This window comes from Daktulosphaira vitifoliae, unplaced genomic scaffold (genome assembly GCF_025091365.1).
Source record: "Daktulosphaira vitifoliae isolate Bord-2020 unplaced genomic scaffold, ASM2509136v1 Scaffold_3, whole genome shotgun sequence".
NCBI classification, from domain to species: Eukaryota; Metazoa; Arthropoda; class Insecta; order Hemiptera; family Phylloxeridae; genus Daktulosphaira; species Daktulosphaira vitifoliae.
In genome coordinates this window covers 43,918,949-43,928,468 of record NW_026099574.1, presented here as the reverse complement: position 1 = coordinate 43,928,468, position 9,520 = coordinate 43,918,949, and positions in this window count along the sequence as shown.

The window sequence follows — 9,520 nt, the reverse complement described above, 5'->3', positions numbered from 1 at the left end:
ATAGTGATTTTAATCACTGTCAGATATCATTATACTTGATCCAACTATGCCACGTCACCACTGTGCCGCGACCCCCCTGTGCTGGGTTTTTTAGAATTTATTCTTTATAATATTTTTAGTTTGTATTATAATTTATTATGTTTTTTTGTTTAAATAAACTCCATTATAATCTTTTTAAATTGCATGATTCATAGTTTAATATTGATTGTGATTATGAAAGTAATAACAAATGTCCAAAAAAAATAATTTTAATAAAAAATATATTTAACCCTTAAGCAGGCGCGTACCTATTTTTAACGTTCATTGTCGCGTGGGGTTCTATAAGACCCCCTTTCTAAAAAAGTATAAAATATGTGATAAAAATGTTCATTTTAGCTTCGATGCGAAGCTGAGAAGATATTGGTTTTACTAAGATGTGTTTTTTTTTTTTTTTTGTGTCTGTTACCACTTTTTCTCAGCTCTCACCGAACCGATTTCTTTCAATGATACGTCAAAAGATCACAAATCGTATCTAGTCGAAGACATTACCCTTAAAAATTGAAAAAAATTCCCTCGTTCCCCGTAAATGGGGGAAACCTCCAAAAAAATTACAAATTTAAAAATCGCTAATTTTCGAAATTTTTTCAATTTTTTTTACTTAAAAGTGCCATAACTTTTTCAAAAATGAACATATCAATATAATTCTTTTTTATATAGATGCATAATATCATTACCTTTCATTTGGTATATTTTTTTCATAAATTTAACCCTTAACCTGCCCACAAGGGGGGATTTAAAATGACAACTTTTTCACAAAAAATTAATTTTTTTAACTTAAATTTTGAAAATGTTCCGGAAGGTCTGACACTTTTATATATATCTTAAATTAAAGCTAATGTAATATACTTTATTATGAAAAAAAAAAATTTCGGACTTTATCTTATCTTCATGGTGAAAATGGCTACCGAATGCTATTTTTGTGTGAAAATTTTCGATTTTGTATTTTCCATTTTTAACTTTATTATGCTATAACTTATTGAAAAGTGTATGGATCAATACAATTTTTCATGAGAAGTAGTATTTATATACATCTTTCATTCGACATACTGTTTTTTTAAATGGGACCATTTTCCTATATACGAGGGGGGTTTAAATATAAAAAATGCATATGGAAAGTAGACCATTTTCCTATATACGAGGGGGGTTTAAATATAAAAAATGCATATGGAAAGTAGAACTTTTTCAACTAAACTTTTGAAAGTGTTCCGGAAGGTCTGACACTTTTATATATATCTTAAATTAAAGCTAATGTAATATACTTTATAATGGTAAAAAAAAATTTCGGACTTTATTTTATCTTCATGGTGAAAACAGACATTAAACTTAATAAAAAAAATACGATTTTTGTAAAAAAATTCTTTTTTATATTTTTAACTTTATAATGCTATAACTTCTCGAAAGATGTATGGATCAATATAATTCTTTTTTTTGTAGATGCATGATGTCTTTACCTATCATTTGGTATATTTTTTTTATAAATCTGACTTTTTACCTGCCTACAGGGGGGGATTCAAAATGACAACTTTTTCACAAAAAATTGACTTTTTCAACTTAAATTTTGAAAGTGTTCCGGAAAGTCTGACACTTTTATATATATATTAAATTAAAGCTAATGTAATCTACTTTATTATGTAAAAAAAAAATTTCGGACTTTATTTTGTCTTCACGGTGAAAATGGCTACCAAATGCTATTATTGTGTGAAAATTCTCAATTTTATTTTTTACATTTTTAACTTTATAATGCTATAACTTATTGAAAAGTGTATTGATCAATATAATTTTTTTATGGGAAATACTATTTTTTAATAATCCCTTTTTCATTCGACATACTTTATCTTAATCAGGATATTAATAAGGAACTAGCAGTTTATGAAGCTTTTGGAATAATCCACCAATTTTTTAAAATTAAACACTATCTAAAGATTTGCATCGAAGCGTTTTTTATGATAGTGATTTTAATCACTGTCAGATATCATTATACTTGATCCATCTATGCCACGTCACCACTGTGCCGCGACCCCCCTGTGCTGGGTTTTTTTTAATTCAAAGACATTATTTGTTAGCATATGATATATAAATATGGATAAAAATTAAAAAATTAACATTAAAAAATAAATAAATGACAAAATTATGTGCAATACTAAAAATTATATTACAAAAAAAAAAAAAACTTAATTTTCAAAATTTTATTAAAAAATTTTGGTTTGTAAAAAAATTATTTTAACTGCAATATCTTATTTTTTAGACGGTAAATAAAAGCTTTTACTATTACAAAATGTATTTTGATTAATTTTTCTTGTATTTCTTTGAGCTCAAACATGGCTTATATTTACTAGTTTTATGTGTATTTACATTTACACAATCATTTTTCTGAATTGAATTTTCTTATTATTAATATTACAATACAATTTAATTATTATAATACGAGTAGTGTCAGGAGGGGTAAATGTGAATAGTGGCAATTGTAAATGAGGCACCGATAATCAATGTATTCCACATTGCGACGGGATGTATTTATTACATGTTTAGTTCGTATTTGTTCCGTATCATCGAGTAGTGGAAATTCTCAATAGATTATTTATTTTTAAACTTAATTGCACAGACGGTGGCAGATTCACATAATCCCAATTCCACAATATTATATCGATTATAACATTGCATTTACGATAAAACGATATTTTGAAAAAAAATACAAGTCCAAAAAAAAATTATAACGTTCATAGTCGCGTGGGGGTCAATATGATCCATTTCAACTTTGATTGATATTTTAAGTCATACATTTTTTTTTTCGAAGGTATTTATTTATGAAAATCTATTCAATATTACAATAAAAACCATCTTCTAAATTTATATCTATGTACACCTATTATGCAATATAATACATCCGTTTTTATTTATGTGGGGATATGCTAGACCCCCACGCGCCTGCTTAAGGGTTAAAAAAATTCAGGTTGACAAACAGTGTCGGAATATAATATAGTATTTATTAAAAATAAACATTTATAAAATATATATGCTTACACAAGGTAATCATAAATTTGTACCATTTAAAATAAATAAGAGATAATATGTCGTAAATCAAAAAAATATGGTAATGAGAAAGGGGTATCAAATATAAGGAACTATACTTGTTATTTTATTTGAAGTGTGTTGTTCGAAGGTCTATGTTTGTTAATATTAATTTGCAAACTAAGTTTGAATGTTCTTACTTGACCTTTTAATTGTCCTTTAGGCGTGTAGAATAATGATAAAAAAACGCAAAGCCAGATAGTTGTTGATGATAAAATAATATAATTAATATATCTTCACATATGATTATATAAAATAATTGTAATAATTAGAAGATAATTACATCACGTAAAGGCTACGGAGAGATATTGTTCTTAGTTAATAAACACAAGCTTATATATTGATTAATATATTTATAATTATTGTTGTAATAGGCCCTTCACACAACCGAACAAAATGTTTTTCTGTTATTCTTTCATTTTCTACCCACACACCAATAAATTACAAAACACAATCAACACTTTCTATCACTGACTGCAGATACACACACAACTCACACAATCACGCCATGCACACACATCCGTTCCTTCCCAACATGTACAACCCCGTAGTTTTACAAAATCCTTCTACAATGTCAGCAAAATAGCAACAAAGAATCTAAATAAATGTAAGGCCGATGGTCATGTACGTGTCTGGAAGGGGACTTTGGAAGGACACCAAAGGACTCCATGGGCTCGTCTGACACGGCCTGTTTCTATCGTACTCCGGAACGAACACGTCCAATTTTATAAGTAAACTCCGCATTTTTTCTCTGTATTGTTTATATAATATTGACAATATTTGAATCAGTGTGTACAAATATTTTATTTCAGTTTCATGTACTATATCTTTTACCATATGAATCACTTTTGTGTAATAAGTGACAATAATTATATCATTGACATCAACTTGTTTTGTGTTAAAATTACTATTACATAAATCCTGTCTTCGGCATTAAGGATATCATAAATATTCAGGTAACACTATTTGAACTCAACCTGCATGCTTTATTTTACAACGGTAGACCCTCGATCCATACGCCCGAGTGAAGAGCAGATCCCGCGTATTTCCACATTCATTTCAATCCTAAATCCCCCCCCTTTTCCCTTTCTTATTTTTGTTTTACAACATTATTCTGCGATGTTAAATTAATGGAGCTCGCGAGAACCAGACGATGAATGCGACGTGTTCGTCTTAGAGTCTTAAACCGTTTTTCTCAACAATACGTCAATAGATCACAAATCGTATTTAGTTGAAGACATTACCCTTAGAAATTAAAAATATTTCACTCGTTCCTCGTAAATGGGGGAAATCTCAAAAAAAATTATTTTGTGAATTACAATAAAATGTGAATCATTTTAAAGGTGAATCAAATTTAAAAATCGTTAATTTTCGACATTTTTGTCATTTTTTTTACTTAAAACTGCCATAACTTTTTTTAAAATGATTTTTTTCAACGATACGTCAAAATATCACAAATCGTATATAGTTAAAGACATTACTCCCAAAAATTAAAAAAAAATCCCTTTTATCAAAGTTCTCGTTCCCCATAAAAATTACGATTTTTAAAATCGGTAAATTTTTTAACTTCTTTTTCCTAAAATTTGCCATAACTTATTGAAAAATGAACAAATCAAAATAATTATTTTTATTATTTACACTTTAAATAATTCCTTTTTATTAAAATGTTTTTCAAAATCTAACCCTTTACCTGCTCACAAGATAAGATTCAAAATAGTATCTTTTTCATAAAACTCAACTTAACTTTTACAAGAGTCATGGAAATATTGTATCATTTAAACATAAATCAAATTAAAGCTTATGTTATGTACTATAAATTTAAAAAAAAAAATTGTTACGGCGACCTATCCTCTTTATGCAAATTACTGCAGTAGTTGAGAAACATGATATTTTTGTATTCAAATTTTATTTTTTTGTAGTTTATTTTAAAATACTTTATAAGAGTTTGCCATAGTAATAAGTCCAACAATTTTTATAAAACTTACATAAATCTAACTAACATAAAATATAAATCTTCTTCTTTTTCTTCGTCTTAATCCCAACTACTTAGGGTCAACCACTCTTATCCTAAACTTCCACTTAATACGATATCCCACATCATCTACACTCACATCAGCCGTCCTCATATCGCATTCAATAATATCCCTGCATCTTTTTTTTGGTCTAGTCAACCTGATCTTCCTTCAACATGAATTTCCATAATTGTACTTACAGGTTCCGATTTCTCTCTCCTCATAACATGACCAAATCATCTAAGTTTATTTCCTCTCATCTTATCCATGATTGACGCTACATCTATATTCCCTCTTATATACTCGTTCCTTATCCTATCTTTTCTAGTCACTCCACTCATCCATCTAAGCATTCTCATCTCTGCTACACTCATTCTCTGCTCTACTTACTTGTCAACCGCCCAACACTTTGAACCATACATCATAGCTGGCTTCGTACAGTCTTGTAGAATTTACCTTTCAGCCTCATAGGAATTATTTTATCGCATAAAACGCCAGACGTTTCTCTCCATTTCAACTACCCGCACTTAATTCTGCGTGTTATATCTTCGTCAATACCACCACTCTTTTGCACAACTGATCCTAAATACTTAAAATTCTCCACCTCACCTAATCACCTATTGTCACTGACCTCCTCATTTCACCTACCTCGTGTTCAACTATCTTAAAGTTACATATCATTTCAACATTTTTTATTTAATAAATCAAAGTTTTCTAAAAAAATAACAATACTATTCATTTCCTTTAGCTTCGATGAGAAGCTAAGAAGATATTAAATTTACTATGATGTCTTATTTTTTTATTTTTATTTTTTTGTGTCTGTGAACGCTCAATCTCAGCTCTCGCTGGACCGATTTTGATGAACAATATGTCAAAAGATCACAAATCGTATTTAGTCGAAGATATTACCCTCAAAAATTGTCATAACTCTTTTAAAAATGACCCAATCAATATAATTTTTTTTATATAGATACCTAAAATGTATAGATCAATATTATTATTTTTTATAATAAATTTTTATATACCCCTTTCATCTGACACACTTTTTTTGTAAATCGGATCATACCCCTTTAACAAGGAAGGTCAAAACTTTAAACATGCGTATTGAAACTAGGACATTTTCAATTTAATTTTTGAAAGTGTTCCAGAAATACTGACATTTTTATATTTATTTTAAATTAAAGCTTATGTAATATACTTTAATTTGAAAAAAAATATTGATCTCTGGATTTGTCTTCATGGTAAAAATGACTACCGTAATCAAAAATATGCTGTTTTTGTGTTAAAAATCTGGGTTTTAGTATTTTATTTTATTTTAAAATACCTGATAAGGGGAGTACACTGAATTTCATAAATATTATATAAATCAAATTGATATAGCATAGAAAGTTAACCTTATTTAAACTTTTTTTAAGTCATAAAAATAGCTTTGAAATTTGAACTAGATTTAATTGCCACTTTTTCAATCGACGGAAGTGACGTACGGTTGTCGAGTCAGTAAACCTTGTATCTGACTCGCTTGGGTTACAAAATTCCAACCCGCGTATGGCAAAAGATTTTTTGTATTTTTTTCTTGATGCTTTTTAAGTTAGGACAAAACTCCTTTGATTTTAATCTCATTTAGATCCAATAACTTCAATAAAGATCAAGGATCCCATCACTGTAGTCACCCGTTGCGAGAAGAAATTTCTTATTCAGACAATTAAAATCATTCATTTCTAATGTTTTAAAAGTATTAATTGACAAATTATGTTTGATATGATAGGTTTCAACTACAAAATTAAATTATTTTATTTTGTAATTTCATAATACTTTACTCTATTTGTGTGCGCTACAATTAGATTATAATATTCCAAATTTTTTGTTAACGTGATATAAATAATTTCTAAAATAAATGATTGTTAGTTTCTTCTGAATTAACAATGAATTTTAAAAATTATAATCAAATTTTATAATACGCTCAATTGAGTAAATCTTTTTAACAAATTTGTTTTGATTGGTTCATTTAGTTAAAGTAAATCATTAAAATTAATTAAGTTCTGAATATTTCAATTGTAGAATCTTTTTTAACACCAAAAGTTACTAGGAAATAATACTATTATTTATATTTAAGTTATTTATTACAATAAAAATGCAAAAAAATATTGAGATTTTCTAATAAATATACTATAAATAGTTATTTTAAAATTTCTTGACTGCATATTAATCCAAACGATACAATTTTTTTAATTCTCATAAAATTTCCTATTTAATGATGTCATTTTCAAACTTGCAAATTGAGTTAAAAGTCATGGTAATAATTTTTTTTTAACTATAAACTTTCACAACAATCAACTTTAAAGGATTAAAATATTAGGTTAAATATGTCATTTACCTTATTTTTAACATATTAATAATCAAAATCAATATTAATTGAAAACAATTTTTTTTTGTTCTTAATAATTTTTTTTTATATTTAAATACTTATTTTTTAATAATAAGTAATTATATTAAAACTTAGAAGTAATAGAAGAAGTGTAATTGCATATTTGAAAACATCGAGAAAAGTTGATTTAGAAAAGTACATTTTTGTTTCTGATGAAAGTTCCTTGTAGTCCAGTGTATACAACTTAGAACTTTATTATAAGTAACAAACATTTTTTTATTGAAAAGTATTGCGTCAAACTCAAAAGTAAAGAAATATACTACTACTTTATTATTTTTATAATATCTCCGTAAAAATTACAATATTAAATTATTGAATATAAATTTCATACTAAATTTAATTACTAAAATTGTTATTTATTCATATATAATATTTATAAATCAAATAATAATAGGGATAAAATTAAGGGAATAAGAGTTATTGTTGCTTTTGAAATAATCTATCAATTTCTTAAAATTAAATGCTATCTACAGATTTTTATGGAAGCGTTTCTTATGATAGTGGTTTTAATTACTGTAAGATATCATCTATACTTGTTCCAACTATGCTACGTCCGAACTGTGTCGTGACCCCACTGTGCCATCGTTTTTTTTTTTTTTAATATTATAAACAAAATTAATTTGTTTTAAGTTATCAGTTGTTACTACATCGACAGATTAGTTTATATATATTATTTAATAATTAAAAGTCTTCTTCTTCTTCTACCTCGTCTTAAACCCAACTAATTGGAGTCGGCCACCCTTATTCCAAACTTCCACTTAACACGATCTCCCACATCATTTACGCTCACATCTGCTGTCCTCATATCGCATTCAATAGCATCCCTCCATCTCTTTTTTGGTCTTCCTCTACCTCTTCTTCCTTCAACATTCATTTCTATAACTGTTTTTACAGCTTACGATTCCTCTCTCCTCATAACATGATCATACTATCTAAGTTTATTTTCTCTCATCTTATTTACGATTATATAATAATATAATTTTATTTTTAAAGCTAATAATAAACCATTCATAAATTAAATCTAATTTAGCAACTCTAGAGCCTTAAGCTACCAATCAATAGGTACTAGTATTAAAAAAAAAAAAATAGCGTTATTTGGACAAATAATTAAGTCTAGCTATGTTCGGTAATAGTAATTCTTAGTTAATTGAATAAACAAAATTGATTTGATTACAATTTATAATTTTAATAATAACCCTTTATATATATATATATATGTGTGTGTTGTTGTATGTGTATAAACGATACAAGGTTATAAATTATATCTAACTATTTATTACAGCGTGATGAGTGTATGACTTATAAGTTTAATATAAGATTAATCTTAAGTCCAAAATATGAGCGAGTTAAACCATTAACAATCGAGTATTTATATAATCAAAAGTCCCCATCACCATTAATTATTATTAAAATGAAATATATCTGTAGGACTAAAGGATAACATGTAGTCATAATAAAATATAAAATAAAAGACAATATAGTGCCGTAATTTATAATGAAATGTTAAGGAATTAGAATTGGAGAGAGTCAGGATACTACACTAATGTGTTATAACTTTTTTGCCCGTGCTGTTTTTTTCTAGAAATTCATTGTGTTTTTATGTATTACGATTTTGATAGTAGTAGTCTAATGATATTATATATATATTTTATTTTTAAGGATTGTTTTTTTTAATGATAATGTTAATGAAATTTGGTATAGTAAACTATAGTATAGTTATCTGTTAATTCGTCAATAAAATAACAAAATTTTAAAATTTAACAATATAAAATTGTATTTGTTTTTAATGTATATTTTACATCTTAGATGTTAAATTTAAACTCTAAATGATATCATTATATAAACAATTTGAAGTATACGTCTGTGAGTTAAGAAGTCTAACTGCAAAATGTCAAATACATTAAAATCTATTTTTTTACAAAAACATTATTTTAGAATAAATAATTAATATTTGCACTATTTCAGTATAAATGGG